This window comes from Callithrix jacchus, chromosome 3 (assembly GCF_049354715.1).
Source record: "Callithrix jacchus isolate 240 chromosome 3, calJac240_pri, whole genome shotgun sequence".
In the NCBI taxonomy this organism is placed as follows: Eukaryota; Metazoa; Chordata; class Mammalia; order Primates; family Cebidae; genus Callithrix; species Callithrix jacchus.
The window spans coordinates 102648724-102667323 of NC_133504.1; the positions used below are offsets into that span (position 1 = coordinate 102648724).

An 18600-nucleotide genomic window follows, 5' to 3' on the forward strand; every position below is an offset into this window, starting at 1 on the left:
ACCACAGTATTTTCAATGTACAGTTTTTTTTAAGTGTCAAACTTCATATTAAAACCTGATTTTTCATTATGTAATACAGTCTTGCCCATATGCACACTAATTTAATGACACTAACATATGAGATATAGTTAGACAAAATATTTTTCTATATCTATTCTATAATAATGGGAAAAAAATTAAAGATCTCCTGGACCAAACGACAGGAAAAGAAAAATTACTGGATACTTGAAAAATAAGAATCAAATGTACTTTATTTTTATTTTTATTCATTTGTGAGACAAGGTCTCACTCTGTCACCCCAGCTGGAATACAGTGGTGCTAATATGGCTCACTGTAGCCTTGACTTGTGAGCTCAAAAGATCCTCCTGCCTCAGCCTCCTAGAGCAGCTGGGACAACAGGCACACTCCAGCACACCTGGCTAACTTTCAAAAATTTTTTTATCAAGACAAGTCTAACTATGTTGCCCAGGCTAGTTTCAAATTTGTGGGCTCTAGCAATCTTCCAGCCTTGACCTCCCAAAGAATCAAATTTAAACATGCAAATAAATCCAAATGTTTTCCTTTAAGCTTTCCATTAGTACCTTAAACATCTTAAGAGTCCCTTATTCTGTTCTATTCTACCAGAAGCATGAGGCACTGCTAAAAAGCATAGGATTTGCAATCATATGACCAGTTCAAATGCCAGCTCTACCATTTACTTGTGGGATTATCTTACATTGGTTACTTAATCTCACCTTGCCTTAGTTTCCTCATTTACAATCACTACCTAAGATTGTTAGGAAGAGTGAATGACAAAATAGATCTAGAAAAATACCACATAATCCATCTATTTTTGCTATTTAAATTGTCATTTTTGGTTTTCTAAATCTGGAAACATGAAGAAATTACAAGTAAAAATTTATTAAACCTGAATATACAATGTGAAACTGTTATACTTCAATAAATTCATTAAAACAGAAAGGAAACCGTAGAAATATTTTATATAAATGACAAAGAGTTAATCATCTTAATTACATAAGGAGCTCATACAAATCAGTAATAAACTAAAACTATAATAGATAAATTGGCAAACACACAAACTGGGAACTCACAGAAGATGAAATACAAATGTCTAATAAGCATATCAGAAGTTATTTAAAAAAAAAACAGAACCTGTTAAATAAAATTTATGAGAGGCCACTGGTTTGGACTGAGCTTCTGTACTGGGCCCAATATACCAGACAAGCCCAAAATGGAGTCACAGAGGATGCAGTCATTATGTGGCTGGGAGCCACATAATCCAACTAAAGTTTGAAATGGGCCTGTTTTCAGGAAAACAATTAGAAGACACACAGCAGTCAACTGGGAGGAGCCTAGTTTACCTGGAGCCAGTGTAACAGGAAAGTACTCTTTGTTTTAATTCTATAAAGAAAGTTACTTTGAAATGATCAATTCACTTTTCAACTTCTGTTTCTACTTTCAGCAGCCCTTTCCTGCCAATAAAGCTAACCTCCTCTGCCCCGCTCCTGGGAACACCTTTTCTAAATGTTTAGATGAGAAGCTACTGATTCATGAATTGCTAATAAAAACCTAATATCTTTAAACTAAATTTGTTGCAATTTTGGCTTTTAACAAACCTTAGAAGGAACAAAGAAGGGCATATTAAAACAATGGAAACCGGGCCGGGCGCGGTGGCTCACGCCTGTAATCCCAGCACTTTGGGAGGCCGAGACGGGTGGATCACAAGGTCAAGAGATTGAGACCATCCAGGTCAACATGGTGAAACCCCGTCTCTACTAAAAATACAAAAAATTAGCTGAGCATGGTGGCGCATGCCTGTAATCCCAGCTACTCGGGAGGCTGAGGCAGGAGAATTGCCTGAGCCCAGGAGGCGGAGGTTGCGGTGAGCCGAGATTGCGCTCCAGCCTGGGTAACAAGAGCGAAACTCTGTCTCAAAAAAAAAAAAACAATGGAAACCAGTCCCCACTACACTCCTGAAACAAATCTTAGTCATACAGCATTCCTGAAAGCGATTTTGCAATATGCTTATAGAGCCTTTAAAAATGTTCTCATCCCTTGAGAATGATCTAAGTATTCCACCATCAGGAATATATCCTAGAAATAAAAGCTGAAACAATAATAAAACATAACATTGTACAAGATGGTACAGCCATTAAAATTGTTTTTTAGAAGACCATTCATCAATATAGGCAACATAATTCCAATTTAAATGGGTACATACACACACATGCACATGTGTGCATGCACACACACAGAATATATAAAAGTGCTAATATTGAGGTGGTGTAATTATTTTTACTTTTTGCTACCAAATCTGTCTAATAAGCATAGATTTTCACTAACAAAAATACTGTTTTAGCTCGGTGTAGTGGCTCATGTCTATAATCCCAGAACTCTGGGAGGCCAGGATCACGCCACTGCACTCCAGCCTGCGTGACACTCTGTCTCAAAGAAAAGAAAAAAGGGATTCAGGGGAAGATGGCTGAAAGAAAGCTTCTCCAGAGTGCAGCTACCACCAAGTGTGACTGAACCAGAGCAATATCCGCATCTCCGAGCAAGGTACCAGTTTTGTTTTAAAGGGACTGGTTGAACAGCAGGATTAACCCCCAAAAACGGCAGCGAAAGCAGCCCAAAGGCATCCAGCTGATGCAAAGCAGGGCACTGCCCCACCTGGAAAGTGTATCAGGCATGGAGGAACGGGGGGCATCACCTCCTTGGTTCTCTGAATCAGATAGAGCAATTCACTCCAAGACTTCGGCAGCATACAGACCAGGAAAACGCCACCTTGCTGAGAACCACCCAGAGTCACAGACCCCGGCGACAGCCCAGACTGGCAGCCATGGCCAGACTGGTGCCTTGTTAGCGCAGACCAGGGCAAAGATTTGGAGTAATACCGAGAAAGCTTGCTAAAAGGAACTGCCCATCCCACAGAAGGGAGAGTTGAATGCAGGGAGGGGGATACCACCAGACAGGCCCCCACACCCACAAAATCCAGCAACCGGAGTCCCTCTCCCAGCAGTTTCGCAGTTAACACATCCTCCACCAGGGGAACAGCGGCCTAGGCAGAGCAAAAGAGCCTGCCATTGGGAAGGCGGGGCTATCCCCAGCAATACGGAAACTGGGTGAAAAACAAACAGCAGCCTGGGCTGAGACCAAAGCAGCCCAGCAGTGTCTCTAAAGGCAGACAATGACAGAATGTTTCAAGTGGCACACTGACACCTGCGTTTAAAAAAAAAGAGAGAACCCTAACTTTAACAGAAAGGACGTCCACTCAAAGATGGGAAGAAACCAGCACAAAAAGGACGAAAACATCAAAGTCCAGAACGCCTCTCCTCCCCAGAGAGATCACAACGACTCACCAGCATGGCAAGAGAGCAGGTCAGAAAACAATTTTCACGAGCTGACAGAAGCAGGCTTCAGAAGATGGATAATAGCAAACTTTTCTGAGCTAAAGAACATATTTTAACACAATGCAAAGAAACTAAGAACACTGAAAAAAGATTAGATGAAATGCTAACTAGAATAACCAGCCTAGAGAAGAACATAAATGACTTGATAGAGCTGAAAAACACAGCACAAAAACTTGGCGAAGCATACACAAGTTTCAATAGCCGTATCATCAAGCAGAAGAAAGGATATCAGAGATTGAGAGATCAACTCAACAAAATAAAAAGAGAAGGCAAGAAAAGAGAAAAAATAGTGAAAAGAAATGAACAAAGCCTCCAAGAAATATGGGATTATGTGAAAAGACCTAATCTACACTTGATTGGTGTACCTGAAGAGGACCAGGAAAAAAGCTGGAAAACACTCTTCAAAATATTATCCAGGAGAATGTCCCCAACCTAGCAAAGCAGGCCAACATTCAAATACAGGAAACACAAAGAACACCACAGAGATCCTCCTCAAGAATAGCAACCCCAAGGCACAAAATTGTCAGATTCACCAGGGCTGAAATGAAGGAAAAAATGCTAAGTGCAGCCAGAGAGAAAGTTCAGGTCACCCACAAAGGAAAGCCCATCAGACTCACAGTGGATCTCTTGGCAAAAACCTTAACAAGCCAGAGGAGAGCGGGAACCAACATTCAACATCCTTAAAGAAAAGAACGTTCACCCCAGAATCTCATATCTAGCCAAACTAAGCTTCATAAGTGAAGGAGAAATGAAATCCTTTACAGATACAGACAAGCAATTACTGAGAGATTTCATCACCAGACCTGCCCTACAAGAGCTCCTGAAGGAAGCACTAAACACAGAAAAAAACATGCAGTACCAGCCACTGCAAGAATGAACCAACTGGTAAAGACCAATGATGCAATGAGGAAACTGCATCGACCAACAGGCAAACCAACCAGCAACAAAACGGCAGGATCAGATTCACACAAAACAATATTAACCTTAAATGTAAATGGCCTAAATGCCAAAATCAAAAGACAATGACTGCCAACGTGGGTAAAAAGTCAAAACCCATCAGTGTGCTGTATTCAGGAGAACCCATCTCACATGCAAATATACACATAGACTCAAAATAAAGGGATGGAAGAAGATCTACCAAGAAATGGAGAGCAAAAACAAAGCAGGGGTTGCAATTTTAGTCTCACATAAAATCGACTTTAAACCAACAAAGATCGGAAGAGACAAAGAAGGACACTACTATGGTGAAAGGATCAATACAACAAGAAAGAGTTAACTAACCCAAATATATATGCACCCATTACCGGAGCACCCAGATACATAAAGCAAGTTGTAGATGACCTACAAAGAGACTTAGACTCCCACACAATAATAGTGGGAGACTTTTAACACTCCACTGTCAACATTAGACAGATCCACGAGACAGAAATCAACAAGGATATATAGGACTTGAACACAGAACTAGAACAAGTGGACCTAATAGACATCTACAGAACTCTCCACCCCACAGCAAGAGAATATACATTCTTCTCAGAACCACATCACACTTACTCTAAAATTGACCACATAACTGGAGGTAAATCACTCCTCAGCAAATGCAAAAAAACGGAAATCATAACAGTCTCTCAGACCACAGTGCAATCAAATTAGATCTCAGGATTAAGAAACTAACTCAAAACCGCACAACTTCATGGAAACTGAACAATTGGCTCCTGAATGTTGACTACATAAACAATGAAATGAAGGCAGAAGTAAAGATGTTCTTTGAAAAAAATGAGAATGAGGACACAACATAACAGAATATCTGGGACACATTTAAAGCAGGGTCTAGAGGGAAATTTATAGCAATAAATGCCCAAATGAGAAACGAGGAAAGATCTAAAATTGACACCCTACTGTCAAAATTGAAAATGCTAGATGAGCAAGATCAAAACAACTCAAAACTTAGCAGAAAAAAAGAAATAACTAAGGTCAGAGCAGAAATGAAGGAGGCAGACACACAAAAAACCCTTCAAAAAAAATCAATAAATCCAGGAGCTGGTTTTTAAAAAAGATCAACAAAATAGACAGACCGCTAGCCAGATTAATAAAAAAGAAAAGAGAGAAGAATCAAATGGATGCAATAAAAAACGATAAAGGGGATATCACCACCAATCCCACAGAAATACAAAACTACCATCAGAGATTACTATAAGCAACTTTATGCAGATAAACTAGTAAACCTGGAAGAAATGGATAAATTCATGAACACTTGCACCCTCCCAAGTCTAAACCAGGAAGAAGTTGAAACTTTGAACAGACCAATAACAAGGGCTGAAGTTGAGGCAGCAATTAACAGCCTACCAACCAAAATAAGTCCAGGTCCAGACAGGTTCACAGTGAATTCTACTAGATGTACAAAGAGGAGCTGGTACCAATCATTCTGAAACTATTGCAAACAATATGAAAAGAAAAAATCCTCCCCAACTTTTTTTATGAGACCAACATCATTCTGATACCAAAACCCGGCAGAGACTCAACAAAAAAAGAAAACTTCAGGCCAGTCTCCATGCTGAACACAGATGCAAAAATCTTCAATAAAATACTGGCAAACCAATTGCAACAGCGTATCAAAAAGCTTACCCATCATGATCAAGTAGGCTTCATCCTGGGAATGCAAGGCTGGTTCAACATATGCAAGTCCATAAACATAATCCACCAAATAAATAGAACCAAAGACAAAACCACATGATTATCTCAATTGATGCAGAGAAGGCCTTTGACAAAATTCAACAGCCTTTATGCTAAAAACTCTCAATAAATTAAGTATTAATGGAACCTATCACAAGATAATAAAAGCTATTTACAACAAACCCACTGCCAATATCATTCTGAATGGGCAAAAACTGGAAGTATTCCCTTTGAAATCAGGCACTAGACAAGGATGCCATCTCTCTCCACTCTTAATAATATAGTATTGGAAGTTTTAGCCAGAGCAATCAGGCAAGAAAAAGAAATAAAGGGTATACAATTAGGAAAGGAAGAAGTCAAATTATCTCTATTTGCAGATGACATGAATGCATATTTAGAAGACCCCATCATCTCAGCCCAATTCTTCTTAAGATGATAAATAACTTCAGCAAAGTCACAGGAAGCAAAATCAATGTGCAGAAATCACAAGCATTCCTATACACCAATAACAGACTTGAAGCGAACCAAATCAAGAGCGAACTCCCATTCACAACTGCTACAAGAAGAATAAAATACCTAGGAATACAACTAACAAAGGACCTCTTCAAGGAGAACTACCAACCACTGCTCAAGGAAATAAGAGAGGACACAAACAGATGGAAAAACATTCCATGCTATTGGTTAGGAAGAATCATTATCATGAAAATGGCCATATTACCCAAAGTAATTTATAGATTTAATGCTATCCCCATCAAACTGCCAATGACCTTCTTCACAGAACTGGAAAAAACACTTTAAACTTCACGTAGAACCAGAAAAGAGCCCACATAGCCAAGACAAGTCTAAGAAAAAAGAACAAAGCAGGCAGCGTCATGCTGCCAGACTTCAAGCTATACTACAAGGCAACAGTAATCAAAACAGCATGGTAGTGGTATCAAAACAGAGACATAGACCAGTGGAACAGAACAGAGGCCTCTGGAGCAACACCACACATCTATAACCATCTGATCTTTGACAAACCTGACAAAATGCAAGGGGGAAAGGATCCCCCGTTTAATAAATGGTGTTGGGAAAGCTGGCTAGCAATGTGCAGAAAGCAGAAACTGGACCCCTTCCTGACACCTTACACTAAAATTAACTCCAGATGGATTAAGGACTTAAACATAAGATCTAACATCATAAAAACTCTAGAAGAAAACCTAGGAAGAACCATCCAGGACATAGGCATAGGCAAGGACTTCATGACTAAAACAAGAAAAGCAGTGGCAACAAAAGCCAAAATAGATAAATTGGATCTAATTAAACTTCAGAGCTTCTGCACAGCAAAAGAAACAATCATTAGAGCAAACTGGCAACCAACAGAATGGGAAATAAATTTTGCAATCTACCCATCTGATAAAGGGCTAATATCCAGAATCTACAAAGAACTGAAAGATTCACAAGAAAAAAACAAACAAACCCATCCAAAAGTGGGCAAAGGATATTAACAGAAACTTTTCAAAAGAAGACATATATGAAGCCAACAAACATATGAAAAAATGCTCATCATCACTGGTCATTAGAGAAATGCAAATCAAAACCACATTGAGATATCATCTCACACCAATTAGAATGGCGAACCTTAAAAAATCTAGAGACAACAGATGCTGGGGAGGATGTGGAGAAGTAAGATCACTTTTACACTGTTGGTGGGAGTGTAAATTAGTTCAATCATTGTGGAAGACAGTGTGGCAATTCCTCAAGAATCTAAAAACAGAAATTCCATTTCACCCAGCAATCCCATTACTGGGTACATACCCAAAGGACTATAAATCATTATATTATAAAGACACATGCACATGCATGTTCACTGAGGCACTGTCTACAACAGCAAAGACCTGGAACCAACCCAAATGCCCATCAATGACAGACTAGACAAAGAAAATGTGGCACATATATAACACGGAATACTATGCAGCCATAAAAAAAGATGAGTTTGTTTCCTTTGTAGGGACATGGATGAACCTGGAAACCATCATTCTCAGCAAACTGACACAATAACAGAAAATCAGACACCACATGTTCTCACTCATAGGCAGGGTGTTGAACAATGAGAACGCTTGGACACAAAGAGGGGAGCATCACACAATGGGGTCCGTTGGGTGGGTACTAAGGGAGGGACAGGGAGGGAGGGTGGGGGAGGGATATCATTGAGAGAAATGTCAGGTGTAGGTGATGGGGGGATGGTGGCAAAAAAACCACCTTGCCAGGAATGTACCTATGCAACAATCTCGCATGATCTGCACATGTACCCCAGAATCTATAGTACAATAAATTTTTTTAAAAAGGGAAAAAATACTGTTTTAATTATTCTATTATTAAGAAATATTATACTTCTAGATAATATATAGAATGAGTTTCAATATATTTGATAGTTGATATCTCCGGAAAAATATATATGCATTTAAGTTTCTACTTTTTTTGGCCTCACTTTCTTATAGTTTAAAAACTTAATTTACATGCTGAGCCATTTCCACTGTTCTGATAAATCTTCAGAAAACCAAACATTATTTGATAATTCATACTGGGAGTAGAGGATGAAGAATCTAGATTAATCTAAATTAATTCTGACGTTCATTTCTAGAGAAACGTGCCTATAGGCACCCGCTTGCTTTCTCTTTGCAGAGCCTAGTGTACAAGCAATGGTTTTCTCTGCTTTCTGATTTATTTCAGTTCACTGACTAATAAGAAATGGCAACCCTGAGGCCAATCCATTTGACTGGTTCTCTAACCCCATCCCAACTCCTGGTCAGAGGCCCCTTTTCTTTGGGGTTAAATTCTGATCCCACCAATAACTGGAAGGATGACTCAAAAATGAACAAAATCTTTTCCGAACCCCTCACCCTGGAACCATAGAATGTTCCTGATGCCCTGCTCCACATCCCAGATGCTAACCTTTGGAAAGAGACAGCAACCCAAATCAAGACCTATTATTTTTAGCTTACTCCCCAACCATCGCTCCCCATGAAGAATAGTCTATGATTCTGATTCTCAAATCAATATGAGTTTTTAAGCACAGTGGAATAATATGTGGCCCAATTGAAACTTACTATGCTGAACATTTAGCCTCACAATGCTTAACCAGGGAGAAAAAAATATATTGTATTTTATACCCGCCAAAGGAGTAATACTAATACCTGTAAAAGTATTACAAGTACATTATTTCTGCATTCTTAATTAAAACTATGCCACCATCTTTTAATCTGGTTATTTTTAAGCAAGCAATGAAATATTTTATAAATATACAAAAGTAACTTTCTGAAAACCACTGAGTAGATTTACAAGGATTTAAAGTATAATAAAATTGTGATAGAGTTCACTGGAATAAAGCCAAACCCATTAAAAAGTGTTAATATTTATTCATCCTACATTTGTTCATGTGTTATTAGAAAAGATATATTCAAAATAAAGCACATATTTCCATCATTATTATGAACCAGTTCAAATTGTTCAAACAGTATTATAGGTTTCAGTATAGCATTGAAGTAAAGATCTCAAGGAGGTCTCAATGTAATTCCAACTCTACCACTTACTATCCATGTAATCCTGGGCAATTTTCTTAATTTTCCAATGCTTCAGTTTTAACATCTATAAAATGGGAATACTCACAGAACAGTTTTCACAGACTTGTGAAGAACAAACTGAATTCATTTAAAGCATTCATAATAACATCTGAACACTGTAGCACACTGTAAAATTAGCTACACGTAGAAGCACATCATTATAAAAGAGTCTCCAAGTTAACATTCACTAATGTACGTGGGTCAGAGGTGGGGCCTCTGTGTTCACACCACCTGTTCCACGTTTGCCCTCTAAAATCAGTGACACCAACTAGAACTATCAGCATGAAAAGTATAATGGATAGATTTGCTTTAAAATGGCATAATTTTATAATCTAGTTTGTATTAACTTGAAAAACATTATCATGATGATATCAGCAATGGTTAAAAGGTTATTACCAAGTGTGTAAATGTTTGAGGAACAGACTAAGTGTGTAAGCCAATATTTCAAATGAAAAGCACAAGTTACTTTCTCATTATAGAACAAATCCGCATTCACTTTGTCATGTTGATTTACACCAGTTTCCTTATCTTATGTGTTTTTGCTGATAACTAAAGGAACAATTGTAGATTCTAGTTACCTTATAAAATATATTATCTTTCTATTAACTTCAGCATACCACAAAGTCAGAATGTCAAACAGCAGTAAGGATGCCTACCAAACATCCTAAATTCTTTAATAATTACTATGAGCTTACCTTTATCAACAAGGCATGAAATGACCTTCCTTTCCTTTCACATCTAAGGAAGAATAGGCTGAACTCCACCCTGTCAACAAAGAGACAAAAACTGAGTTACTATTTGTGGCTTGAGAAAGGTTTCTTATTATTTACCAGTTCAAAGGCAGAATCACGGTAATACATAATGGAACTGGGGGTGGCGGGGAGGACAGTTCTTCCTACATTTGCTCATTTGTTATTATTAATAGAAAAGATATAGCAAAAATAAAGCACATATTCCTGTGATTATTATGAACCAGATCAACTTATGAAAATAGTATTATAGATTTTCATTATAGCACTGCAGCAAAGATCAGGAGCACCTCAGAGTTCTAACTTTTGGTGTAATTTCTAATGAAGTTCTTAGGGCTGGGCGCAGGGGCTCATGCCTGTAATCCCAGCACTTTGGGAAGCCAAGGTGGGCAGATTACCTGAGCTCAGGAGTTTGACACCAGCCTTAGCAATACGGTGAAACCCCATCTCTACTAAAATACAAAATATTAGCTGGGTGTGGCAGGGTGCGCCTGTAGTCCCAGCTACTCAAGAGGCTGAAGCAGGAGAATTGCTTGAACCCAGGAGGTAGAGATTGCAGTGAGCCAAGATCGCACCACTCCACTCCAGCCTACTTTTACTATAGCACCTCAAAGTTCTAACGTTTAAGCCCCAGCTTATGAATAAGAGAAAATATAATACTCCATATTATAGAATTATAGATATCATCTGAAGTTTCTCTGGTATCTTTCCAAAAAGAAGCAAACACTAAGTCAACAGACTTAACAGTTTCTGGACATTACTTAGTTCAAGGATATTGATACTTAAATGATAGCCACAGACTTTTTTTTTTTAAGATGGTGTCTCGCTCTGTTGCCTAGGCTGGAGTACAGTGGCACAATCTCGGCTCACTGCAACCTCCACCTCCTGGGTTCAAGCAATTCTCCTGTCTCAGCCCTCCAAGCAGCTGGGACTACAGGCACACGCTACTACTCCTGGCTAATTTTTGTATTTTTAGTAGAGATGGGTGTCATCATATTGGTCAAGCTGGTCTTGAACTCCTGACCTCAGGTGATCCACCCACCTCAGCCTTCCAAAGTGCTGAGATTACAGGCATGAGCCACTGGCGCCCGGCCAGTAGCCACGTATTTTAAGAATAAATATATAAACTGGAATTTCATCTATAACATTTTTCTAATCAAGTTTACTTACTTGCTTAAAAACAGGAAGCAAAAAAAATTAGATTTCTATTGCCTTTTGTTAATATTGACATCACCAACACCCTCTTCTTTTTTTTTTTTTTTTTTTTGAGACGGAGTTTCGCTCTTGTTACCCAGGCTGGAGTGCAATGGCGCGATCTCGGCTCACCGCAACTTCCGCCTCCTGGGTTCAGGCAATTCTCCTGCCTCAGCCTCCCGAGTAGCTGGGATTACAGGCACGCGCCACCACGCCCAGCTAATTTTTTGTATTTTTTTTAGTAGAGACGGGGTTTCACTATGTTGACCAAAATGGTCTTGATCTCTTGACTTCGTGATCCACCCGCCTCGGCCTCCCAAAGTGCTGGGATTACAGGCTTGAGCCACCGCGCCCGGTCACCAACACCCTCTTCTAGTAAAATGTATAAATCACAATTAGATTTTAATTAGATATAAAATGTTTTTCTACATTTTTATATGCTCCATGATTTCCATATTTTCCAAAACATGAAAGAGACACAAGCTTAAAAGAGAAAATTAAAAACAGTATGGCTATGTGGTCAAATTAAGGTCAAAATAAGACTATAGCCACACTTCTCATTCTAAAAATAGAATTACTATATGATCCAGCAATTCTACTTTTGGGTATATATCCAAAAGAATTGAAAACAGGATCTCAAAGAGATATCTGCACACCCATGTTCATAACAGTATTATTCATAACAGCCAAAAGTTGAAAACAACCAAAATGTCCACTGAAGAATGATTAGATAAAACAAAATGTGCGTGTGTGTATATACACACACACACACATATATACACACACAACACACACACACACACACACACACACATATGAAATATTATTTAGCCTTAAAAATGAAGGAAATCCAGTCCCATGCTACAACATGGATGAACCTTGAAGACGTCACATTAAGCAAAATAAGCCAGTCACTAAAAGACAAACATTGTATAATTCCACTTACATGAGGTATCTAAAGTACTCAAACTCATACAAACAAAGTAGAATGGTGGCTGGCAGGGACTTGAAGAAAAGAAAATGGGGCTTGTGGTTTAATGCAGAGTTTCAGGTCTGTAAAATCAAAAAGTTCTGGCAATCTGTTGTGAATATACTTAACACTGCTGAACTGTACAGTTAAAAATGGTTAAGACAGTAAATTTTATGTTACATGTTGTCTACTGTAATTTTTAAAATGCGTTAAGACTTTAACATACAAGAAGTTACAAGTGAGAATTCATTGCCTTGAAGTATGAATAAGATTTATAAGAGCAGAAATAGAGATGGAAAAGTCCAGGTAGAAGATTCAATACACAAAAAGTTATCTCCAAATGATGAAGGAAAACAGCAAAAATTCAGGTAAACAGCCAGCTAATAGAAGAGTAACTCAGATAAAACTAGAAAGACAGGCCGAGCGAGGTGGCTCACGCCTGTAATCCCAGCACTTTGGGAGGCCCAGGTGGGTGGATCACAAAGTCAAGAGATCAAGACCATCCTGGTCGACATGGTGAAACCCTGTCTCTAATAAAAATACAAAAAATTAGCTGGGCATGGTGGCACGTGCCTGTAATCCCAGCTACTCAGGAGGCTGAGGCAGGAGAATTGCCCGAACCCAGGAGGCGGAGGTTGCGTTGAGCCGAGATTGCGCTATTGCACTCCAGCCTGGGTAGCAAGAGCGAAACTCCGTCTCAAAAAAAAAAAAAAAAAAAAAACTAGAAAGACAGACTGAGGGTCATTTAGTAAGGTGGTCAGTACTTAAGGGATAGTATCCAAAATGACAGAACAAGTAAAGCTCTGTCCATATGGACCAGAGATTAGAGGAAGTAGTCAGGAACACCTGTTAGAAGTTTTGCTCAATGCTGACCCAGGAAGTCTGGCCTACGGCAAAAAAAAAAACCATACATATATATATATATCTCAAGTATTTCTAGATATATTCCAGGCACATTAGGCAAATGTGAAGTTGTTGTTGGAGACCCTACAGACAGCTGAATCAGCTGGGTTTCCCATAAATAAAGACATATCCTCGAAAACCTTTCAAACCCAGTATGATTACACTACCTTCAAATTGCATCAAACTGAAATTTCTTCACTCTAAAACTTCTTAGGCACAGAGATCGCCTTGCACATCTTTCACATCTAAAGTTCAGTTTTATAATTACAGCTTATGTAAGTAATTGCAAAACAGATGATCACCTTTTACTGCTGAATATTTACATGGGGATATATTAAACACTTGAAATTGGTTGTTTATTTTTGAGACAGGGACTAGCTCAGTCACCCAGGCTGGAGTACAGTGGCACAGGCTCAAGCTATCTGCCCACCTCAGCCTCCCAAGTAGCTGGGACTACAGGCATGCTCCACTGTTGCCCAGCATTTTCGATACTAAAAGAGAAACCTTAAATATCACACAAAGCCAGCAGATTCATCAATTCTTATAAAAGATGAAGACAAATTTCTAATTTCTCATCTGAAAAGTAAGGTTTAAAAACTCATGCTTCTACTTTAGTCAAAAGTTGGGATTTCAAAATTTATATTTCAAACAAATACTTGTGATCGTCACTAAATATGTACTATTGATAGGGGCTTTTATATTCTATTGCTTCTGAGTTTAAAAAATGATTTTAAAAAATATTTTTATGTGTTTAGAGGGTACTTAAAATCAGTTTAGATTTGAAAGCTTTGTCTACAAATGTTTACATTGATTTTTACTTAAATTATCATTTTTCCTGAATTTCTAAGCCATATCCTAGGGCTTTGCCTTCAAAGCTATAGAAGCTAAAGATTTTTAATGTGCCTTGTGAGGTCACAGAGGATGCCGGGGGCCAGCAAGAGAAAGCAGACCTCACTGCCTGGATGTCAATTTTCCAGCTCCTGGGGACTCGCTCACCAGAGCGGCACAGCTTAAAATGATTATAAAGATAGCATTAAGACAATTAAACAAATTACCTGGAATCAAGAGTACTTAAAACCTATTCCTAACCTGAATAAAAGGTACAACCTCAGAAATTGAGGTAAATTACAGAAAAGTGTTACAACATGAGTAAGCACATTCATTTGTTTTCCTCTTGCAATTTATAATTTTTCAAACATTCTAGGAATCAAACCTTGGGGTATTTCAGCAATGCATACAAACTAAGGAAGGCCTAAAGTATTTCAGTAATGCATCAACACTCAAAGTAGCTTGTATATATAGGTAGTAAACTACGTTTTTGAAATTCTGACTGTTCGTATCCTTGCTGGAGCAATCAAGCCTTTTCTGTATGTGTTTACGTTGTATTATCTCTTAAAATAATGGAATTTTGAAGATCTTATTCTATAATATGAAATTATAAGTGAACAATATAACTAATTATTAAATTCTGGAGTCCAAAAAATTCTAAAGATTACTCTGATGTAAAATTTTTTCTTTTCAAAACAAAAATCCATGGAATATGTGGGGGTAGGGGATCTAGACTTTCTTCCTTCTTAGAAAGGGTGTTGAAAGAATAACAAGGGTACTTCATAAATCAAGAAACATGACATTGACAAAATATTAGCAACCTTGAAGGTGTAAAATACTTATATATAAAATTATGAAATGCATGTAAAGCCTTTAAATAGCAGAAAAGATTAGTAACAGTTCCATGTTCCAAACGTGTCCATATTTTTACCATACCAAGACTAATATCTTACTTTACAAAGGATGTACACATTAGCTTATTTAATCCTCATAATAAGCACACAGTACTTTACATATAGCAGAATGCAGAGAAGGCAAGAACCAGGTCTTGGAGTCAGAGAGTGCTTAGGTATGAATTCTAGCTTTAGGTTTACTGGTTGTGTGACCTTGGACAAGCTGCTTAACCTCTCTATCCCCTGGTTTTCTCATCTGTAAAAGTGGGATAATGCTACCTCCAATTTACTACAAGAATGAAATAAAATACTGCACACAAGGTACTTAACAAAGTACCTCTAACCCCCCCCCACCCCCAACCAAAAAAATCATCATCATTTACAGGTAAGTGTCTGTAACTCCATAAACAACACAGTGCGCTTGAGAACTTGGGATGTTCAGCTCCTCACCTAAGGCTATTTCCACAGCTCCATAACTGTTTAAGAGCCTACCAAAAGACATCTTCCAACACTAATGTGGGAAACTCCAAACTCTTGAGTCAGAATAACCTTCTTGATAACATCTTTGCTTCCAGAGTGAAGTTGGAATCCAGTGCAAGACAAAATGCTAGGGCAATTATCTATTCACTGTGCTAATAGAGACTAATTTTTGCTGATGACTATCAAACCCACAGATAATATAAACCCCACCATAACCAAAACTTTCAGGTTAGGTCTAACATACCCAAGAAAAGTCTAATGAAATGGTAGAATACTAAATCATTTCTTATTACTCCTAATTCTCCACTTTCTAAGGCATAATGAAATGAGCAAGAGAACTGAGGGAAATAAAACCTAAGCATGCTATTAATCCAAAACTTGCACTGATAACTTAGAGCTGACAGTTTCTATTATAGCACTAATTCCATAACTATCACACAGCAAATAGCATAACCAAGTAAAGATGTGGTAAAGCTCATGCTGGCTCTCACGCACACGCGTTCTCTCTCTCTCTCTCTCTCTCTCTCTCTCTCTCTCTTTCTCTCTCTCTCTCTCTCTCTTCCCCCTCCCTCCCTCCTTCCTCTCTCTCTCTTTCATTAAAACATTTCAAAAAATCTTGGCAGGAAATAGAGAGAAAGGGAAGTGTATCCACTGAGAGCTTCACTAGGAAGACACTCCACAGACACAGTGATTAAGAGCTAGTGTGTGACTATGAAGGTCCTTGGGAGCCAAAAACCTATTCTTCAAGAGTGCATTCCAAGTTTAGTGCAAGAAAATCACAAAAACAAGCCCAAATACGGCACTAAGTTCACACTGCAAGAACCCCTGTAACATGACTTTTATCCAAAAGTTTAAACACAAAATTTGGTTAAGAATGATCAGAGTTTATAAAAATAGAATTTTAAAAGGTCATTTAGAACATGAAGATAAATTTCTTTTCCTTAAAACCTAACTTTCTTTGCAACTTCTTCTCTAACTTTGTAAACCTACTGACTATATAGATTTTCAACCGTATTACCCATAGAGCTTACTAAATATCCCTTGAACGTACTACTAATAACGTATTCAATCTATAACGTATTTTTTATGCTGTACACAAATATTCAAATGTTGACCAGGCCTCAAGGGCAGAAGTGGTGCCTGTTTCTTACAACCATCTAGCTTTGCATCTTTAGAAAATATAAAGGCCAAACATACATAAAACATGAGCCATTTTATAAAAACTAAATTTTTAAAAGAAATGCTTACATGATCTCAGGGAAAATAACAAACTAAAATATTATAGATAATAAAAAGTATGCATACTTAGAAATACATTCACATTTTATAATGAACAGGAGTATTTCAAATTCAAATAGTTCTTTGGAACCCATTTAACATGAATGGAACAAACCTCTAATTCAGTCAAACCTAAAAGAAAAAGAAATAGTGTTTGGTTAAAGTATAGCCCATATGCAAAGCTGAATAATTGAAGATACATGTTATCTAAATAGCATAAATATTTAGACAAAGTAGCTCAGATGAAAGAGCTGGCCATATAGACTTTAAAGTCTACATTTGATCACTTAAGAGAAGCCTCAAAGAAAAAAGAAAAAGGTATTTCAGCATGTTATCTGGAAGAAATTTTAGCATCACAGGAAATATGTGACTTTCTTCTGGTGCTTAGTAAAATAAAGGAAAAAGGTTTAAAGAAAAAGAAGTATAAAACTGTTTTCATACAATATATGAATTCTAGATTTTAAAAACCTCATGGAGGTTTTATCTTTGATACTGCAGAAAGGGTAAAACAACATTCACAAATTACCTGGCAAGTAGAAATACAAATTATTATTTTTGCCCTTGAAACAGAGCGAGAGAGAGAGAGTATGAGAGAGAGAGAGAGAGAATTTAATTCCAACAAATCATGGAGTTTTCATTCTAAAAAGAAGGTTCTAGAGAAATTTAAGAAACAGTTTTTGATTGTTTAAGCCCTGTCCTCAGAGCACTCTAACATTTAACTGTTGAATGAAGACTCCATGGAGACACACACTACCAAGCAAATAAGCAGTGCCATAGAAGAAATTAGCAGTTACAGAAGAAATAAAGCTATAGCATTCAAGCCTTCATGCTATAGTCTACCAAACTGGGAATACTTGAAAGGAAATATATGTTATAAAGTGATCAGATGAATATAAATACTCATCCTCCTATGTAACACCTTTGATTAATAAGTCAAATGTGTTATACTAAATTCAAACATTTATTTTCATGTTCTAAGAATATTTTCCCTCTGCTGTTCACAGCCCCAAGCACTGGTATTTGCCTTCCCTTTGCCTGAGATGGCCCTTCCCTCAGATCCAACTGTCCAGTCCTGCTCATCCTTCAACATTGGAAACAAAGGACATTTATTGGTCCCTTCTAAGGAAATAATTTCATTTGGTCTCCCCACACCCAACTCCAATGATGTGGGGAACCAGCCTCCTTTTTCGCTAAAGAAGTAAGGTGTCCAGGCACAGTGGATCATGCCTACAATTCCAGCCCCTTGGGAGGCCAAGGTGAGTGGATCATTTGAGGCCAGGAGTTCAAGACCAGCCTGTCAATACGGTGAAACACTGTCTCTATTAAAATAAAAAAAAACTAAAAAAATTATCTGGGTGTAGTGGTGCATGCCTGTAATCCCAGCTACTTGGGAGGCTGAGGCAAGAGAATAGCTTGAGTCTGGGAGGTGGGGGTTGCAGTGAGTTGAGATCATGCACCACACTCCAGTTTGTGTGACACAGTGAGACCCTCTCTCTCAAAAAAGAAAAAAAAAAAAGTAGTAGTAAGGCTGACTATGGTGCCTCGCGCCTGTAATCCCAGCACTTGGGGAGGCTGAGGCAAGAGCACTGCTTGAGCCCAGGACTTTGAGACTAAAGTGGGCAA

General features: G+C 38.1%; 1 protein-coding gene across 13 annotated transcripts in view; it reads right to left on the reverse strand.

Annotated features, from left to right (window-relative positions):
- The window catches only part of BMPR1B (bone morphogenetic protein receptor type 1B), a 413639-nt gene that overhangs the window by 282151 nt on the left and 112888 nt on the right, over nucleotides 1-18600 (reverse strand). For all 13 annotated transcript variants that reach the window (XM_035293292.3, XM_078366787.1, XM_054253133.2 and 10 more), the window contains one exon: nucleotides 10378-10447. The gene's annotated coding sequence lies outside the window, so the exon portion shown is untranslated. The remainder of the gene's footprint in view (nucleotides 1-10377; nucleotides 10448-18600) is intronic.